This window comes from Mesoplodon mirus (assembly GCF_964341445.2).
Source record: "Mesoplodon mirus genome assembly, chromosome: 13".
Classification (NCBI taxonomy): Eukaryota; Metazoa; Chordata; class Mammalia; order Artiodactyla; family Ziphiidae; genus Mesoplodon; species Mesoplodon mirus.
This window is the reverse complement of record NC_138989.1, coordinates 33,478,041-33,500,039: the sequence shown is the minus strand read 5'-3', so window position 1 is coordinate 33,500,039 and position 21,999 is coordinate 33,478,041. Positions and strand designations below refer to the sequence as shown.

The 21,999-nt window shown below is 42.9% G+C and overlaps 1 protein-coding gene across 7 annotated transcripts in view; it reads right to left on the bottom strand.

Annotated features, from left to right (window-relative positions):
* The window catches only part of EPB41L3 (erythrocyte membrane protein band 4.1 like 3), a 140,744-nt gene that overhangs the window by 90,148 nt on the left and 28,597 nt on the right, over positions 1-21,999 (bottom strand). The window lies entirely within an intron of this gene.

The window sequence follows — 21,999 nt, the reverse complement described above, 5'->3', positions numbered from 1 at the left end:
ACCAGGGCTTGAACCTGTGTCCCCTGCATTGGCAGGTGGATTCTTAACCACTGCGCCACCAGGGAAGTCCCCGTTATTCCCTTTTGAACGAGCAACCACAGTACATCAGCGGCTTCTTCGGTGTTGAGGAACCTGTCCCGCACTGGACCAGCCCTGGTCACAGCGGAGGGAAGCCAGGTAGCATCACCTCTCCCGCTCCTCACAAGTTCACTCTCAAAGGCTTCTTCCTGGTTCCCTCCTATTTCCCGTGAGTGTTGAAGAAGTTTGTCCATCTCATATCCCATCAGGAACTCAAACAACAGATCCTGACATAGAATAATCTGCTCTTACATCCTAAAAAGGATGTCCTAAAATATAACTGCCATCTCCTTATAATTTACTCGTCAAGACATAAGTATTTTGTGCCTCAGTTTCCACATCTGCCAAATGAGAGCACTGAACACGATCACATCTAAAGAACCTATTTCTTTTCTTTTCTTTTTTTTTTTTTTTTTTTCGGTACGCAGGCCTCTCACTGCTGTGGCTTCTCCCGTTGCGGAGCACAGACTCCGGACGCGCAGGCTCAGCGGCCATGGCTCACGGGCCCAGGTGCTCCGCGGCATGTGGGATCTTCCCAGACCGGGGCACGAACCCGCGTCCCCTGCATTGGCAGGTGGACTCTCAACCACTGCACTACCAGGGAAGCCCAAGAACCTATTTCTTGCTGTTACTTCTTCCTACTACTAATAGACATGCTGCTACAATTAAAGCCATTTTTTGCTCTAAGCAGCAAGAGAGCTGCTATACCAGTGGTCACCATGTCATTTTAAGTAATTTCTCATCTTAGCTATGTGGTAAATATCTCAAAAATGAATATCTCAGATAATCACATAATTTCCCTTCCTAATTCTATGGTAAAAATACCATGAGCAAAGGGCTAGTGTAATACTTTAAGCAAATGATACACCCGTTAGTATGAGTAGAATTTTTATGAAAAATAAAACTCCATAGTAAAACTACCAGTTAGTTCCTATTTTCACAATACACATTGGAAGATGCTTAATAATTTGAAGAGAGAAAATACAAATTACAAATACCAATCTTATAAACTAAATGTGGTATCTGTGCTTTCTGTTTAAGGTTACTTTTTACAATCACCAGCTGTTCTGTCTGTTGAATAAAAGACCTGTCAACCTGGCATGTGCTCAGTTACCCAATGTAAATGTAAATATCAAGTCCAAATGCAAAGCCAGATAGGGATCTGCATAAAACTAAAACATTTTCTCTTTCCTCCTTACATTTTAGATTTTCAAGCAAATCTTGAAGGCAAATATGATATTTGCATTTTTATGCTTATACTGCAAAGTGTCAAGTCTACAGAAAAAACATTGGAGGAGGAAGGAGAGGTGGTGATTGTATGATTCAGAGCCTATGGCTGAATTCTACCTTTTAGGAGGGGGAGGATTAATTTTAATAATCAGTTCAACTCACCCAACCCTTACTGAGTACCAAATATAAGTCAAGCACTGCTCCTGGTTTAGAGGCAGAGATAAATATGTTGTAACCCCCTACACCCCACCTACCTTCAAGGAGCCCAGAGTCTGTGGCTGAAATAGACTCTCTCCAGAATCTATTTTTTCCATCTTTCTTTTAGTAATCAAACTTTCAGTTTCAGCTGGTACGCCTCCACCCAGTTGGAGACCACAGTGAGTTGGGGCCATGTGATTAAGTCGGGACCCATGATACGATGGAGAAAATGTATTCAATATTTAGGTCATCTTCATAAAAAGAAAGCCACTTGCCCTAGATTTCCCTTTCCCATTGTCTGGAAAATACTGACTGATGTCATTACTACAGACCTGATCATGGAAGCCCCAAGTTGAGGAGGATGCCAGAGCCGCCCCCCTCAGCCGGGGCCCCGAGATGACCTCATGGAGGGCAGCCCACCTGCTCTGGATGGTCACACAAGGCAGAATCCTTCTGTCTTCTTTGCACCTTGGTAAACCAGCCCACACCGAATCTAATACACATTCTACAGATTAAAATTCTACCCAAACGCAGACTTGAGTGGCTCCCATCTTCCCAAAACAAAGTAGCCTTCTCTTGATCTCACATCCTCTGGCAGCTACTACCACATTTCCCTGCTCTCTACTCATAACTTCTCAAGTCTTGTCGACCCTGTCTCACTTCCTCATTTCCTCTTTCTCTGCCACCACTCCAGCCTGCTTCCATCGGGGTTGCTCTTGTGGCCACTCCGGAGGATAATCCACTCTTGCCTGTCTTTGTCTCATTTGACCTCATAGCAGCCCCAACTCAGGTGATGAGACTTTCCTTGTCAACATGATTCAGAACACCCCACACTCTCCTGCTTTCCTCCTATCTCTCTGGCGACTCCTTTGCATTCACTGTTACAGGTTACTCCTTATCCAACCTCTAAATGTGGGAATGTCCAAGAAAACTCACTTCTAGGTCCTCTTCTCTTCTCTATATTTTATTCCCAGTGCTTTAAATACTTCCCACATGCCAACGGCTCGCATATTCACATCTCTGGTCCAAACCTCTGTCCTGAGCTTTCAGACTAGTGTCCAACTGAGCACTGGACACTCCTCACTGACACCTCACAGGCACCTGCTGATTTCTCTCCCCTCCTCATCTTCCCCACCTCAATAAGTGGCAATGCCATTCCTTCAAGCTAGAATTCCGGAAGTCACCCCCTGACATTTTCCTTTCCCTTGTCTTCCTTATTAATATACAACAGAAAGTTTTGCAAAATATTTAGTTTTGTAAATATATATATATATATATATATTATATATATATATAAATGTATACTAAAATATATCTTTCCAAAACATATCTTGCATTGGTCCCCAGCCACTAGGCCAGCCGTCATTTCTTCCCTGAACTCCTTCAGTAACTCCCTTTTCACTGCCTCGATTCCTATCCACCTCTATTCTGTTGACCTTCATAAAACATAAATCCAGTCACATCACTCACCGCAGAAAATCCTTTAATAACTTCCCAATGTGCTTGAAGTTAATATCAAAACTCTTAATTCCCATGGCCTTCAAGGCTAAGCTGAGGCCTCAACACCCTATCGACACCCAGCGGCATGCCCATCCGGCCGTCCACCTGAGATCCAGCCACGTGGTCTCCGGCCAGTGTGTAAACCACATCAGAGCTTTGTTCTGCTTCAGGGTTTTCTAGACACGCTGTTCTGTTTGCTGAGAACATTTTTTCCTCTGCTCTTCAAGTGCCTGACTCCTCATTCCCAAGTGTTGGCTGAGAGAGGCTTTCCCTGGTTGCACAGTTATCCTAATTGTGCCTTATTGTTTCCTTCCCATAATGCATCAAATTTTATTATTATTCACCATCTCTCAACCTCCTTCCCATATACTCAAGGGGGGAAATCATGTTTGTTTATATCTGAAAACTAGAACATAATGGGTATTTCAATAATAATTTAATGAATGACTAAATTAAATCAACCCCATTTATTATATAACTATGCATTTAAAAGTGTAATAACTCTTCCTTATAGTTTTTAACCACTGTAAGATCTCTCTTAAGTGGGTGGGTAAAGAGTAGATATTTCTACTCTTTAGAAACAGAAAACGGAACTCAGTTACAACTTTCAAAATCAAATCTCTCAAGGTAATAGACACTATTGTTCTGTTCACAGTCTAATGCTTTTATCAGTAGTTGTAAAGGTCTTCCAGAAACACAAAAAAGAAAATGTTCAGGTGGTTTAGAGAATATCTATAAAAGAGTAACCTAAAAGCCACTAGGTCATGAATTTACAAAGTAAAACATAAATGACTATTAGAAAAAGCATATTTTAAGAAGATGCTTAGTTTTTCCTAGACAGGACAGTTCTAGCATATAAATCATATTATTGAAGAAATTTGAACACCTTCAATATTTTCTGTCTTCTATGAATATCCTACTTAGGGTTCTCTGTTGTTATTATCTGTGTTTCAGCAGATAATGGCTATAACTTAGTAATTAGATGTCAAAACTGTCACAGAAGCAGAAAACCAGAATATCTCAAAATTAAAAAGTCACTTTAAAATCTATGTATAATCTTTATAGATACAATACAAGAAAATAATCAGCAGCAAATAAGTTGCCATGTATGGTCTTGAGTGACTAATTTTTTTTTTTTTACTCTCCCACTTCCTCTTCCATAAAACAAGGGGTTCGGACTAGAAATCAGTGATGACTAAGTGAGGTGGGGGTAGGGGACGGGCTAGGGGTGGTGCAGGGGGCGGTGAAAGGCTGGAAACTTGAGATCTTCTTTCCGGTTAAGCTGACAGAGCTGCCGCCTCTTTCACCATGTTCTCCCAATTTCCTTACTACTCTTTAAACCTAAGGACTTTTTACACAAAAGTCGTTGTGGTATTATACATCTCACATCAGTGCACTCTAAACTTGAAAATGTGGTTAAATACGTGTTAAGATAAAAATCTTTCTAAACATGACATTAGCCCCAGGATTCACTATATATGAAATAGAAGAGCAAAATCAGTAAAGGAATAATCCCAGTTTTGATTTTCACTATGAAACCATTCAGTACCTGGCTTTTGTCTTTAATTCCATACGTCGTCCCAAAGGCAGAGAGACAGCTCTACAAAAGCTGAATAAAAACGCAAAATGGACATAGCCCAGGAACTACTTATCAACTACTTAAACAGTAAAATAACCTACCATTATTTTCTACCTATGAATACACTGTATAAAACCTTACCTGTCACACATCACATAAATCACAGAACCTCAAACCTCAGATAAAATCCTATGCCCTTGTCAAATATTTCCTAGGTATATCATTTCCCCCAGCACTATATGCATAATACAAGGAATAAAAATCATTGCTGTTTTTTTGACTGATTGTAATAAAATAAAACTTCCCTTGCTGTTGAGAGATAGTAAAGTAAGAAACCTGAAAAATGTAAGGCTTTTAAATTCTGGAATCTCACTAGAATCAATATTTAATTCCACATATCTGAAAGGGCATAAGTTTACCTATGAGTAAACAGTATCGACAGCCTCAATCGGTAAATTCAATTTCAAAACTTTTTTTTAATAATCCTCCTCCCTACCCACATGCCAATATAAGCAAGCAATAAAATGATTTTTAAATGGCACACAATGAAAATCATAAGCATCTAAATACAGTCCTTACTTTAACTCATTACTTTAATAATTCTAAAGTGTACACCTCCAATCTTATACCCAAATGCCAAAACATTTTTTAAAATTAGATTTTCATGATATTTACATTGTTTTGGCTTTTTCTTTATAAGACACTCATTCCCTGCTTTCTTGGATGACCCCTGCCACTTGAAATTGCACATTTTCCTTTCCGACTCACTACAGATGACTACTTTCCAATGTTCCCTTCTCTTCTGATAGATTCACTCTGGACTACCTATAACTGTCAGTCATTTCAGTTACTGGAAGTAACACCATCACCTGCAATCACAAACGGAAAGCGATACAAAATGCTTATGCTTAGCCTTGGCTTAAAAAGGTCTGGAATCCCAGGAACTCCAAACCCTAAAAGCTGGCGTAAGGACATTTACTACGTGTACTGGGATGACGGTGAGAGGAGTCCTTTATCTTTTCAAGAAACATAAATTGTATTTCATTATGCCTCTTCTCAGGGACGTATTCATTAAATGACTACCAAAAGAAATGGTAGTCAGCTTAAGAGGTGGCATTGTGCAGGTGTGAATGAAATCATTCCCAATTCCCAATTCATTTCACCTATAAAAAATGGTCATTGGCCTGCATTCCAGGCTTTGTTCCTTTTCAGCTCTCATTTTTTACTCTGCAGAAGAAAAATGTCAGTTTATCCTCATCTTTTCCACTTTTAGAAGCAGCATCTCTAAATTTAACATCTCCTAAAAAGTGACTGCTAAATTAGCTTCTGCATTCAAATTTACGTACCTACCTCTCCTGCAGATAAGAAAATTCAGTGATATTCTATTAAAAGACACAGACCTAGGACTTTAGTGCAGGAAAATGCTCCATAAAAATCTCTGTCCTTTACATAGAAAACAGGATTCCTACAGAATAACAAAGCACTTCATAAAGAAAAACCCTTCACACCAGTTACCTGCCTAGAGGGTTGTAAAACTAAGACGATTCTTTTTAAAAAAAACAAGCTTTCCCCCCCCTTTTGTATTTCAAACATAAATGTACAGAAGAGAGGCTAGTAGACCTTTATATACTCAGCTTAAGTATTTGTGACTCCTGGATACCATCCACTGATCCACCAAAACCACCAACATCAAGCAAGTAAAAAGACAGTAATATCCCCTGACCCCTCTACTGGATTCTATCTGCATTAAAAAAAGCCCCAGTATCATCCATTAAACACACACACACACACACACACACACACACACACACACACACTCTCTCTCTCTCTCTCTCTCTCTCTCTCTCTCCTCTCTCACCCCAAACGACTGCTCTTGACCTTGCCTTCTACCCTCCTACAACCCCCACCTCCACCCCTCCAGGACGGCCCTACTTCTCTCCTCTTCCTCACAGCCATGTTTCTGGAAGGAATTTCCTCCCTGTGCTGTCACCACGCCCTCCCTCCCACTCACCGTTCAGAGTATTCCCCATTATTCTAGTAAATCTTACTAAGGTTACCGGCCACCTCCCTATATGGCAATACATCCATGTGACGTCCCTTCCCATCTCTGAATTCTCTGTTTCTGACACACTCTTGATGTTCCTCCTCCCTCTGCCTCATTTCCATTTGCTCTTCACACCCACCTTCTCATCCTGTTTCTAAACTCTGCAGGTCTTTAGAATCAGAGCTCCTTCACTCGGTTTCAAATACAACGGCACATCCAAGATACAGGTTCCTCACTCTGACCTCTCTGAGCTTCAGATCCAGATACAACTCCACTGCTCTCCTCGCTTCCCTGGGTATTTCAGAGGCACCTAACACTGAACACTTCTCCATCCAAAGCATTGACCCCCGCCCCCACCCTCCCAGCCCCCCATCCGCTCCACTTCTGTCTTCTCCATGTCAGTAGGTATCCATCTGTCCAGCTGCTCATGCTGGGGATCAGGACACCACCTTCCTCCTCATTCCCAACTCAATGCACTTCACACCTGTCACCTCTTGAGTTGTATTTAAAGAAAGCAGACTGGAGAAAGTTCTGGGCAGAGGTGATCAATCAGGGAAAAGCAGAAAGGTGTGAAAACTCATGTGCACGTCCTTGCATGAGGGCATGTGGTCAGTGGTGGCTGAAACATGAGGGCTGTGTGGGCAGTGATGGGAGGTGGTGAGACCAGCCAGACAGAGGTCAGGCCTTGCAAGGCTGGCTGGTCCTCGCTAAGGAGACCTCATCACATCACACAGACGCCATTCTGGCAGCCATGGGGATAACTAACATCAGCTCAAAATTAGACCAAATTATCAGACCAAGAAGGCTTTGATGGGGCAGCGGTGGACCAACCAATCACTCCTCAAAGCAAAAAACAGTGGAATTCAGGGTTGATCATTATAAAATATTTTTGAAAACTTGACAATAAGGAATTGAGACACCGTTTGTGACTAGTGGCAGAGACAATTCTGATTGTTTTTATTCAAATAAGCTTTTTGGCCAAATAAGTTCAAACCTTATAAGCCAATATACCAACTCCTATGAAGATGCCTGACTTTAAGTGTATAGAAGAAGCAGAAAGCTGGAATTCTTATGATGACAACATAACAATTCAAAATTACTTTCACAATGACCCTGGTCAACCTGTAAGGGATGACCAACTGCCATCGCTAAGTAGACAAAGGTTTCATAACAGCACTGCGCCATCTACAATTCAGTGTTCAGGATTTTAAAAACTAAACAAGACCCAAAAAAATAAGGCCAGAGTCCCCTGCTTCAAGGAACGTACAATCTGACAGGTTCGCTTGAGAAGTGAAGCAACACAGCATCGAGGGTACAAGACATACGCCCAGAGGAGAGAGCTTTCCACCAGCCCGTGGGGGCTGGGTGGGCTCACAGAAAATCATCTCGTGTTAGAAAAAAAACCTTCAGCCCCAAGTTAAATGACTAGTTTTAAGTTTTATAAGCAATTAAAAATCACAGGCTACCTCAGGAAGATAAAAGGGAAGTCAGGGATAAATAAAAGCACAGGAGAGGTACAGAATGAGGCACAGGGCCCTGAGAGGGTAGGTGGGTAAGAACCAGCCTCAACTGCCAGATGCTCTGTGATCTCAACAGAACTTGGCTTCCCTTTCTGTTCTAAGATTCTGAAAACTCTAGGATACCTGAGAACCTGAGCTAACTGTTATATTAACAGCATGAAATCTCAGGAAATTTTGTCCTCTAAGTGAGGACAGATGCTTACTGATCAGCCCAAGAATGTAAAGCTCCTAGGGCAGCAATCACCAGCACTCCAGAGAGAAAGCCAGCCTCCCCACCACTGCAGTGTCAGCGGAAGGCTTCATCAACTATTTGAGTCTCTTAAAGTTTTATTTAATTCACCGAAGCAATACTTAGCCAGATAATCTGGAAAAGCCAAAGGAAACACACTTAGTTTACTTAATACATTTGAAGAACCTAAATTTTTTTCCAGCAAGCTCTTAGCTTTTTAAGTTCAAAAATGTTTAGCTCTGGGCTTCCCTGGTGGCGCAGTGGTTGAGAGTCCGCCTGCCGATGCAGGGGACACGGGTTCGTGCCCCGGTCCGGGAAGATCCCACATGCCACGGAGCGGCTGGGCCCATGAGCCATGGCTGCTGAGCCTGCGCGTCCAGAGCCTGTGTCCCGCAACGGGAGAGGCCACAGCAGTGAGAGGCCTGCGTACCACCAAAAAAAAAAAAAAAAAAGTTTAGCTCTGTGTGTGAGCAGAAAAATTAATAAATACGGTTTAGAAAACAGATACGGTGATGATGGAAGTGTCCACCTTATCAATATGTATCCATATTTCCAAATCAAACTGAGGCCAAATACCAGGTACAAAATTCCCATATATTTTTGAAATAACAGAGTTTTTGGTTGTTTCCATAAGCCCCTAAATACATTTCAATAAAACCAAGGAAGCAGCTGGCTCCCCCTCTCGAGGAAGGGGGACTTGTGTTAGTAAAGGACTTGAACAGGATTCAGTGACAGCACTAACAGGAGGAGAGGCAGGGCTCCTGAAGGGAAAAGCTACTTGCAAGTCAGGTCTACAGAGTGAGCGGCAGAAGCACCCATTCAAGCTCTGTTCTAGTGCGTCTATGTTATGATGACCACTCTGTTAAAAGCAAGGGAGTTCCCAAACTCGGATTCCTGAACTCCAGACACTGGGGAAGGGGGCCCTAAGGGTCTGAGAGTTTGTTTGGATGTTTCAAAGGCAAGTGTACATTCAGCCATGACACAGCTACACACACCGACCGAGTCTCTCTGCTTCTGGTTGGACATTTATCAGTTAAGGTTAGAAATACTGGCTACATCATTTCTTTACTCATGAATACATTCCTTCAACAAACATTTGCTGAATAGCTGTCCTGAAGCCTGCGGACACATCAGATGAAGACAAACGGGGTCTCTGCTCCAGTGGAGCCTGCCTGATAACTGAAGGAGAAAAAGAATGAAAAGATGTCAGCTACAGGGAGATGTTATTATACGAGCGAACCTACAATGGGTGGGTGGCTGCTGACATTGGGTGGTTGGGGAGGGCTTCTCCGGGAGGGGGGGGGGACGTTCCAATATCAGGGACGGGGGCTGGGACCATGCCTTCCAGAAGACTAGTGCCCGGGCCCTAAGGACGAAATGAGCCTGGCGTGCTCAAGGAACGAAAAGCAGGTCGAGGGAGCTGGGACCCAGGAAGTGCAAGGGAGAATGTCCACCATGAAGTAGGAGATGTGAGAGGGGTTTGGGGTTTCAGTAAGCCAATGTAGGCAGCTGGGTTTTATTTTAAATGCAATGGAGCATTTTAAGGGAAGGAATGAGAGGGTCTTATTCATGCTTTTAAAAGACCACTCTGGGGGCTTCCCTTCCCTGGTGGCGCAGTGGTTAAGAATCCGCCTGCCAATGCAGGGAACACGGGTTCGAGCCCTGCTCCGGGAAGATCCCACATGCCGCGGAGCAACTAAGCCCGTGCGCCACAACTACTGAGCCTGCGCTCTAGAGCCCGCGAGTCACAACTACTGAAGCCCGTGTGCCACAACTACTGAAGCCCACGTGCCTAGAGCCTGTGCTCTGCAACAAGAGAAGCCACCACAATGAGAAGCCTGTGCCCCGCAACAAAGAGTAGCCCCCGCTCACTGCAACTAGAGAAACCCCACGTGCACCAGCGAAGACCCAATACAGCCAAAAATTAAATGAATGAATAAATAAATAAAATAAATAAATAAATAAATAAAAGACCACTCTGGGTTTGGCGTGAAGGAGCCAGGGTGGGAGCAGGGAGAGTGATGAGAAGGCTACAGCAACAGTCCAGGCGAGAGAAAATGCTGGAACAGGGTGGGAGGAGAGGAAAGGAGGGGCAGGGGCGCCCTGCATCGGAATCTCTGACCTGAGCCTTGTGCAGACAGGGGAGATGGGCTAGCTGGGGGGCACAACGTCTTATAAATGTTAGGTCTCTTACAGACACAGGGACCCCTGGAGGTGAGAAGACTGCACATGCATTCTCCACTAGGCAGGGACCCCATCGACAAGCAAAGGTTAAGCTTCGATCCTAAACAAGGGCAATCTTCAGTGAACCCTGAAGTCATCGGTCATCATTTCTAAACACATTCATGTGAGAAGCAACGCCTGGCTGCATGTATAACGATCATCTTCTTCTGGTCTAAGTGACAGCTCCAGCCTTCCCAGAAAAGCAGGTTGATTAACACGAAAAGCTTTGGCCTTGGGGGTAGAGCATGGATTTGTAGACTTCATCTGAGTACCTAGCTCATGGCTAGAGGGCGTATGTATGTATATGCTTGTTTCACACACAACCTGGCAAAGAACTTTAGTCTCCGTGAGGTTTTAACATGATTATCACCGAACGCACATAGGTGTTACAAAGTTTCTACAGGGGCTACACAAGAAGCCTTCTGCTGCTATTAAAGGGTTTAATTTAAATGACTAAGTTGTCCACCCACGAATCTCCTCGTGCCCAGGCTGGACCTACAGCCACCTCTCCAACCGCAGGACAGTGTTTTTTCACAACATATTTACATTTTTTCACTTGGACAAGCATGTGAATGTATTATTCAATGCACAGCAGAAATAGTTTAGGGAGCTGTTCCTGGGATAGGAGAGTGACAGACACATCTATTTATTTTCAGGAGTGAACGTGAGTACTTGAATTCCGCTTCCTGCTAGCTCTGTTCACCAACACTCATTGGTGTTCCCGATCATTGAAATAGAGTTCACTATTGCCCACGACTTCATCTGCCTCAGCCAAAGGCACTCCCACAGTATCCCTGGGGTTTTAGGCAAAAAATCAAATCAAAATGGAAATTTCAGAGCACCAATGAGATACATCGGAAAGAGCAAAAAGACAGTCCTTCGGGCAAACTGAATCCTGGGAAGTCCAAGAGAATAAGCTAAATACAGCAACCATTCTCTCCCTTTGCTGTTAAGCATAAATCACTCTAAGGAAGAAAGTGGCATTATGTCCTCTGTGTGTGGATGGCAATTCAAACACAGCCTTAACTCACCTCTATACCAATATTAGGAAAGACTGTCGATGGTTTCCTCAAAGGAAGGTTCAATTTGTAAAATGCATAGGAGCTTCCTGAGTTTGACAGCTAGAATAATTTCCCATCAACCTTCTGTGCTTTCCTTAATATTATTTTGTAATGAACAGGGTGTGGCACTTGAGAAAGTAAAGGAACTTGCCCACAGGGAACCCAAGATGCACGGTGGACGGTACCCTACAGGACAGATGGGGATAGGGAGGTCATACTTGCCCAAGGTCATATAACAACAAGCACAGGCCAACAATTAAATCTGAGTTTCTGCCTCTGATAACAGAGCTCTTTCTTCCACATAAGTTCTGCACTTCAGTAATAGCAATAAAACCTACTCTTAACCTCCTGTTCTTATTTCAGAAGTAGACAGCTTTTCAAAATCACTGTTTTCTGTGATCATCTATAATTCACAATGCTGATACGCTACCTTATTCTTTTATTCAATGTAAATCAAACATTAGTAAATTTAAACTTCTATAACATTATATTTTTTATACACTATTTTCCCTACTACTTACTTTTCTTTATGCACTTATCTTTACTACTTACTTTATCTATCTATATCTATATATAAATATAAAACATCACAATTCTAGTTTCTAATCTAGTGCAAGCCCTTGAGATTCTATAGCAGGTTGCCAACTTGTTTCTGGAAAACAAACAAAACGATCATTGTTGCTTCTAGAGAAAATACGAATGGTAACAACCCTGCTTCTAGAGTCTCAACAGTTATAACTTTCCACTGATGGTGGCTTTAAGCCTTAAATGGATGTCTAGATTTTTACCAGCTCCAACTTTAAAAGCGTTGTTTGTGGAGGGCCTCAAATAGACAAGATGCCATCAATATACATTTCAAGTTATAACTGTCTGACTCCATTGTTTAAAATTTTCAAGAATTCAATGGCTAAAATTAAAAGAGGAGAGAAAAGGAGATGGTGTGTTTCTTCTGTACTGCTGGCCAATTCTATCTCTGGCGAAGAACTTATTAGCAAAAAGATATCTTTGGCACCTTAATGCAGGAGCATATTTCTCTATTACCCAGCATCTGACTCTGCATCTGTGAGAAATGAGGTGTGAACCAGCGAGAGTGAATAAATTAAAACAGAGTCAGACCCTGTGCCGTCGTCCACCACCGACAAGAGCTGCCTGGCTCTTTCTGAAATGGGTCTCTCTCCCACAGAACCATTCATTTCCAAAATAGGGGCAAGGTTATGGCCAAAACCCCCAACCTTTGCACCTTAGTGAGGGGCAACATCCCCTCTGGTATCTGGGGGTACCTGGTCGAGAAGCCAGGGTTCAGGCTTCTCTAGAGGTTAGGGTTGAGGACAGCGGGGACAAAAAGGGCTTGTCTCAAGCGACCCGAGAACAAAACCTGTGCTCTGATTGTCTATCCAGGAAAATGCTTACAACCAGATGTTGAGAAAATGAATGAACGAACAGTATGTGTTTCTGAGCCTCCTGAATACAAGGCTGGTCTTACTTTCACCTAAGTGCCCTGAACATTCAGATGAGCATCAGAATGCAGATCTGGCCGATTCATTTTCTCAAACTGCATGCATGTCTCCAGGCTTTTATCTCTGTGGTTAGCTCCTAATGGCAAGCTTCACGCAGGCACCAGAGGGAATAGTCACCAGAGGGACACGTGGTGAGAATGAGAAGGGAAACCAAGGGGAAAGTAGACCTTGTTAAGGACCCGGAAGGTAAGCTGCCTGTAAATATTTGTATATTGCCTTTTTTTTTTTTTTTTTTTTTTTTTGCTGTACGCGGGCCTCTCACTGTTGTGGCCTCTCCCTTTGCGGAGCACAGGCTCTGGACGTGCAGGCTCAGCGGCCATGGCTCACGGGCCCAGCTGCTCCACGGCATGTGGGATCTTCCCGGACCGGGGCACAAACCTGTGTCCCCTGCATCGGCAGGCGGACTCTCAACCACTGCGCCACCAGGGAAGCCCTGTATCTTGCCTTTTAAAGGAGCCTGGGTGGTAGGGATTTGAAGACTCACACGGCACGAATAATGTTTGATCGAATCAATAAAGACATAAGGAGAAAAAAAGGCATTTCCAGTGCTGAGAAAAGGAAATCAAATATATGGGAAAATTCCCGGCAAGCCATTATTGTTTCCATTTAATACTTACAAAATCATACAAAGTAACCATTATTGTCAGCCCCGTGGTCGTTAAATACAGGCAGACCTCAATGTATTGCTTCACTTTGTTGGGCTTTGTAGAAATTGTGTTTTTTACAAATTGAATGTTTGTGGCAACCCTGCATCAAGCAAGTCTGTTGGTGCCATTTTTCCAACAGCAACTGTTCACTTCCTGTCTCTGTGTCACATTTTGGTAATTCTCACAGTATTTCAGACTTTTTCATCATTATTATATTTGCTAGGGTGATCTGCTGAAAGCAGCTCTTTACCCCGTTTCCTGTTTGCCCATTTCTATTCCCTTCTAACCTTGAAAGAACCTAATTAACCTGCTGATTCTTTTCCTAGATAAAAAGAAGAATGAAGAACTCAGGAGTTCAAGAATGACTAGCTCTCCTCCCCCAACAGCCCACTAGCAATCTGCAGGTAGATCACATGGCTACAACATCTGAAGAGAGGGTCAGCCAGCCTGCACGTAATGGAGAATGATGCAGACCCCAACCTCTTGCCTGGATGATTCACTGAGATTTTTCCACTCCCCGCCCCACCATTTTTCCGTTTAAAAACTGTCATGGCTGAGCAGGATCTTGGGAGTTGGTCTCTGGACACGAGACTACCTTCTCCCCAGAGGGCCGGCTTTTCTGATTAAAGCACCTTTCCTTTCTATTGACACTTGCCTCTTGAATTATTGACTTTTGAGCAGCAAACAGCCCAACCTCCGTTCAGTAACACTGTGATCTGTGATCTCCAATGTTACTATTATGACTCACTGAAGGCTCAGGTGATGGTTAGCACTTATTAACAATAAAGTATTTTTAATTAAGTTTTATACATATTTTTAAAGACATAATACCACTGCACACTTAACAGACTACAGTATAGTATAAACATAACTTTTATCGGCACTGGGAAACCAAAACACTTGTGTGATGGTGCTTTGTTGCGGTGGTCTGGAACCAAACCTGCAATATCTCCGAGGAATGCCTGTGTATGAATGAATGACTGAATACATCAGCCTCATGTAACATAAATGTGCCCTAAGTCACGTGTCCACAAATAACGTCTTGGGAACTCAGATCCAATTGAGTCCGACTCCTAAACCCCTGGGCTGTTTTGTGGTTTACTGCAATGTACAGAAACAATACAGGTTAAAAGCTCTCAACTCTTCCCCGCATAGAATATGCTAAATTCAATCAGTTTTCCTTTTAATCCTCACATTTTCTGGGACATATATGTATTCCAAAGCCAAATTAATAGAATTCGGTTTTCACCACAGTTCCATATCATGGAGTCTCTGCCACCCCACAATTAATTAAATCTTCACAACTCTTACAGTGAGGAGAGGAAATGGGTGCTCCTCTGGCATTCTGGATCCTTCTGCACCTTGGGATCTGATAGGCTGTTGAGTTTTTTCATCCTTCAATACAAATGTGAGGCCAGGTATTTAATTATTCTGTTTTTACCGTAATGCATCAGCTTTTATCTCCATGCTAGCAATGGATGAAGATTACAAAGAATGTTCTTAAAAGATCTCCCTGGCACACAAATGAGCTGCTTGGAGACAGTGCCTGGTCCAGTTTTCTGAAGGTGCTGATAAGAGGATTCTCTTTACTCCAGGGCTGTTCCCTGGGTGCCTGTAGCACTGAAAGGGTTCTCCATCTGCACCACAAATCCTGTGTAATTAAAGCTTTAGGAGACTGGCTCAGCTACCACCTTCCCCTCCGGCACACATCCCCCCACCCCTCCCCGCTCCAGGTGGCTCAGCAGGTAAAAACGCAGCCTGCTGGAGTCGCCTTCCAATCAGATATTCCGACTGGGGGGGTTGAATTTCCCACCCAATGTACTAAAAATGACTGAATGGCCACAGGGGTGATGTTCCATTCAAATTCTTTTTCTCTAACGGGGAAGTAAGCCAATAAATAGCTCTTTCAATTTTTAAATCCACACATTTCCAGTTCAGTGGGGATTAACTTAAAACCTTACAGACAAAAATAAATTTGAAGAAAAACAGAAAGGCTGAAATGAAGTTCATCTTTAAAAGTCTTCGTACATTCTTTATGGTCTAGGTTTTCAGAAAGGGTTTAATCACGGCAGAACCTGCTTCACTTCAAACATTGACAATTTTTTTAAATTACTACACTTTTCACAATGAAATCACTTTTAAATCCTTTAACCTGTTTAAAATGAAAGCAAGATAAATCTCTCTAGCTGGCAGCTTTATATGCAGTTAAAGCAGCCACAGGAAGTCCTTACTTTAAAACTCAAATAGGCTGGGAAAGGGTGTTTTCTCCCTCAAAGTAGACTCTGCCAGGGTTCGGTTGTGAAGATGATAAAGGTCTCAAGCCAGGGTACAAAAGCAAAATGGACCAATAAGAAGAGAGGATGACGTTGGTTCTAACACGTTTACCAGGAAGCTCTATCTTTACTGGAAAGAGTCACACAAGTTCGGGACGGAATGAGAGCTTTCCGGCCTCCCAGTGATGTTTCTGATCTACAGCAGGAAAAATGAAGGGTCAGAGGAAGATAGATTAAAGGATCCTCTGAGATCGGGGAGGTAACAATGCTTTCTGATGGAAGGAATGGGCGAGCAACGGACCCCAGACCGCTGGGGAGGGTAGCGGTAATGACTAGCCCTGGTAAGGCTGTGGATTAAGCCTGGGGTCTTCAACATCCAGACTCACCAAGAAAAGACATATTTAAGTGATAAACCGAAATGTTAGGAGAGATCATTTCTACATGGTTGACTCTGTCTTTTTCAGTTTTTGTACAAAAGTATTATTTTTATAACCAGAAGAAAACAAATCAACAAAATATTGCTTCTTAAAGAGATGTTTATGACATCTTTAAAATACTCTTATCTAGGTGACTATCCTATTATCTTAAGTTAGTTTTTTTATTTTTAAAAAATGGATTCGTTCTAATATAATTTTGTTTTAACACTTCGGAAATATGCCTATTTAATCCGTCACTAATATAACTTGGTGCCACCATTCAGTGGCCAGAGCAAACCAGTGAAGGCTTCGGGTTTGCACAGGATGGTACTCAGACCACTTGGATCAGAATCACCTGGGGCTCTCGTAAATTTCCATAGTCCTCAGAATTAACCACAGGTACAGAGAATCTTCCTCACACAGATGTCTGGGTTCTACCCCCACAATTCAACCAGAATCCCTGGTGGCAGGTCTTAAAGCTCATTAATTTTTAAAAACTACCCTGGGATTCTAAAATGCAGACTGGATTGAGAAGAGTGAGATTAGCATTTCTGCACTTTTAATAAGCACCCAGGTGATTCTTGCACTGAAGTTTGCTAATCAGTGGCCCATCAGGAAATTCACAGCCCGAAAGTTACTGAGCGACTGCATTTGGAGACAGAAATGACCAGCAGATCACAACAGCTCCTTGGCCCTGGTCAAGGTCATCAGCTTCTCCTTACTTTGATTACGGTCATAGAACCGGCCCAGCAACCTTACTGTGTTCTGCGTCTCACGTATGTATATGCCATTTTGGTTTTGCTGGTTTACTCAAAAGGTATATGCAGACTACATGCTTTTGAACGTTAAGATCTTCACTTCGATGATAAAGCAAGGCTCATTCCAAGCTCTATTTCACAACAGTTATGTTCTTCTGTCTCAGTCACACGCAGTCTTCCTCCTAACAGACTACTAAGCAGTAACTGATGGAACGAGTATTATCCACCTGTATTAGCCATGATGACTGAAGCAAGGTTGAGAACATCTGACTTGCTTAACGTTGAGTAAATCTTATTTCCTCTTCTTTCCAAAGAAGCACCTCCCTTAACTTGAAATGGGCTCCCAGTGAGGAAAGGATGAAAGAGGAGTGGACAGAAAGGGAGGGAGGAAAACCCTGCTAATTAAAATGCAGAGGCCTCCTTCAGTTTCCGCCATAGTGAAATCTGGACACCTACCAGCCTTTAGCCCGTGTTTTCAATTCAATTCCACATAAATTGCTGAGCACTTACCCCTGAGTCAGGGACTTGGTCATCTAACAGAAGAGGTAACAGATACATCAGGGTCTTTTTTAAAAAAAAAGCTCCCACAACCAAAAACCTTTTATTTACCCAAGCCTGAATGCCAAGAAAACCAGACGTGGGCTGGGATTATAGCTCGAGCCGCTATGAATTGTGTGTGCTTGGGCTGCGTGACCGCCCGAATCTCAGGTTCTTCATCTTTAAATGAGCAGACATCCACCTTATGAGGTTACTGTGAGGATTCGAGATGATGTATGTGCAACACCTGGCATGTAGCCAATCCTCCGTACATTATAGCTATTATTATTGTTGTTTCCCTTACTATTTCTCAGAATGTTCTTAGGAAATGACCCACTGTGGACTACTCCTTAATAGAACAGGGGGTGGGACAAAAGTCTAGATTTAAAAGAAGCTTTGGTCCAGTGTGAGAGAAAAATATATCTGGGTCCTTAGCCAGAAAAAGCACGGTCACTGTTATCTCTAGTGGCAACACCTTGGAAATTGGAGGAGTGGAGCCGGTTCCTCCAGACGTGTCACAGAAACACAGACGTTTCCTCGACTGGCATGGGTTCCTTCTTTAGGGCCCCTCTGGACCAGGCCTGAGAGACAGCAGGAGGGTCTCCAGAACTGAGACACTCACGCTCCTCAATTCCACCTCTGAGGATGGTCCCCAAATGGCTGGAGGCTGCACGGCAGTCTGGATGCCAGGGTTGACGGAGGCCAGGCCACTGGACAACCCAGGGAGTAGCTGGAATTAAAAGCACAGTTGACCCCTGAACAACGTGGGGGTCAGGGGCACTGCCCCTCCACACATAACCATAGTCAGCCCTCCGTATACCTGGTTCCCCGTGCATCCACAGTCCTGCATCCCTGGATTCAGCAAACCTCGGCTGAAAGAGTAGTATGTACCACGGGAAAAAGTCTGCATGTAAGTGGACTCCGCGTACTTCCAACCCACGCTGTTCAAGGTCGAAGTGTCCTTGTACACTAACCATGACCCCTATCTCATGCAGAACGTACCACCTGCTCCACGTTTATCTAAAGAGGAATACTCCTTTCTGTGTAAAATCAAGAAGGCAAAAATGTCTATGATATCCAGAAAAATGCTATAAAGGGTGACCCATCCATCCCACGTCCTGACCCGGTTTCGGTTATGACACAGGCAGATCACTCCTGGTCCAAACTCATAAAGAACCACAGAGCAAACAAAGGACACGGAGAATATCGATGTGAGGTCCAAGGGGCAGAATATAACCCACCCTGCTCATATTCAGCATTAACAGTTTGAGAGAAGCCTCCTCTCTTTCAAGGGGATTAACAATAAAAGGCAAAAGGACATTATTCTTTAAGATATTTTGAGAGATATTAATAAGCGCAATTAATCACTCTGGCCAATTGGGATCAGTCACCGATCTCCTACAAGGTGTTCAAACCTAACAGATTATGTTAAATTTGAGCTTTGTCACTTACCAGCTCCGTGAACTGGAATAAGTTTACTCAAATTCTCTAACAATCCATTTTTATCAACTGTAAAATGTACGTAAAATACCTCTCATGATTGCTGAGAATTAAGTAAAATAATGCATATAGAGTAGCATTTAATACAGTCCAACACACATAGAAAGCACTCAGTAAATGGACCCTCATTTTGAAACCAGTCGAGCAATTCCAGTTGTTACTATCTCCTGGTTAGAATTTATTCCAATATTAGTGACGGAAAAAAATGAACATTTTGTTAAAATCCAAAGATGATTTGGGCAAAGTTCCTTAAAACTTATGAAATGTTACCTCCTCCTTTACAGTTTCATAGGATCGCTAGTGCTAATATATTCATAATTAATAAACCAAATTAAGGGACAGGTTCAATTCTCTCCTGGCTACTCTGTCAGAAAAATCACAGCCGCATCTATCACTTCTGTGCACTTGTCATTTCCAGTAATGTGCTTACACGAACTCCGCTGCAAATCTGGGCTCGGGAGATAATTATCCACCCCAGGACTCTCTCAGGAGGGAGATAAGGAAAAGGAGTTCAGACAAAGGTTACACAGAACAATGATGCCCTCGGTCAGCCAGGAAGACAATGAAAATAAATGTTCTGGGTATCCAGGAACCACAACTATGAAACCATAATTACTAGAGTCTAATCCTTATCTGGTCCTAAAAATATTTTGTCTTTTTCATTCAGCTTCCAAAAGCCATGATAAAACAACAAAAAAAAACATACTGCACTTTCCAAGCTATGTTCTCCCCCTGGTGATGGGGAAAAAGAGAACAATTCACTGCAGTATAATTTTTTATTAACACTGTCCACAGCAGAAGATACACCTCCCACTAAAATCTCTTCCGTTTGCTCTAAAATTTCTGCAAAGTATTCCTGTCTTCCACCTTTCTGTTTTCCCCATATAATCACTCATTCCCCACCACCATGTCTCTGCTTCTTCTGCAGAACCGTATCTAAGAAGAATCACAGCTATTTGATGTGTCCATTTCTTAAGTCTGATAGCAACACACAGACCAGTGAAGCAAAGATCACACGTAAACATAAAAAAGCACACTGCGCTCAATCGCGAGAACAATGATATTTATTCTCATCAGCGCCATCAGCCCTCGAGCGCTAAGAGGTCGCCCATGTAAGGGTCACAAAGACCAACCTAGAAGAGGCCAGATTTCAGAGTCTGGTCAGGCAAACACACCTCAAGGTAATAAAACCAATAAATTTCATAATCAGAGACCAGCCGTGCTGAGAAGTTCTTCACAAACATTCGAACTGCCTGAGAGGACACTTTAACTCTTGAGAAGAGCAAATAAACCAGAGGACACGTGAGGCTGTTCCAGTGGCGGAGGAGGGCTCAGGTCCTCACCTGGCCCAGCAGCCCCCCTCCCGACCTCCTCCTGAGCATTCACTGCCTCGGATGGAGGACTGGGTCCTGAGGGTCCACAGCAAGGCGTCCCCTCCTGGTGACACTTGGTCCGTCAGACCCATGGCAGTTGCCTAGGACAGCAGAGATCTGAGGGAAGAGAGTTAAATGTCGCAGGAAGAAAGGAACAGTTGGAGATGTAAACGGGAGTGGAGACATTAATCTTCCTACTTCACGGTTTGCTACTCTGGAATCACACTAATCTGAAAGGAGTCGAAGGAGATCAGCAAGTTAAGTCAGCAGGCCCCCAACCGGATGTGCTTAAACCAGGGGCGGCACTCACACAGAGAAACCGTGAAACAGCCTCGGATCGCTCTGCTCACCTGCTTTTCCAGAGCACTTTGGGCAAATTTCGACTAATAGGATTTTTGTTGTTTTGCTATTATTCTGCTTTGTTTCGGTTTGTAAGATAATTATTCTAATCATTCTCTTTAGAGCCACCCTTCATTCTGAACCATTCACTCCTTCAGTCTATCATTCTGCAACATGCTGGGTCCTGAAAATATGAGACTGATATCTTATTTTTGATTTGGCTATTTTTTTTTTCTTTTCCATTATGGTTTATTACAGGATAGTGAATATAGTTCCCTGTGCTATACAGGACATTGTTGTTTATCCATTCTATACATAATAGTTTGCATCTGCTAATCCCAAACTCCCAATCCTTCCCTCCCCCACCCCCCTCCCCTTTGGCAACCACAAGTCTGTTCTCTACGTCTGTGAGTCTGTTTCTGTTTCATTGATAAGTTCATCTTGTCACATTTTAGATTCCACACATAAGTGATATCATATGGTAATTGTCTTTCTCTTTCTGACTTACTTCACTTAATATGATAATCTCTAAGTCCACCTATGTAACTGCAAATGGCATTATTCCATTCTTTTTCATGGCTGAGTAATATTCCATTGTGTATATATACGACACCTTCTTTATCCATTCAGCTGTCGATGGACATTTAAGGTTGCTTCCAGCAACCTTGATTTGGCCTATTTTTTATATTTACCTATTTTTTATATTTACCACTAAACAACATGTTATACATACACAGTAATCATTAAAACGGCTAGATACATCAAACAAGTTACTTACAGCTAACCATCATCAACCTAGACCTAGGTCAGGAGGTACCTGTACTCTTAGTTCCCCAACCAGGGACTGAACCCGTGCCCCCTGCAGTGGAAGTGTGGAGTCTTAACCACTGGACAACCAGGGAAGGCCCCACCTTTTCTTTTAATGGCTTTTTCCCCCTATGTATTCCCAATGTTCCCTTATCTGCAAACATAATCAG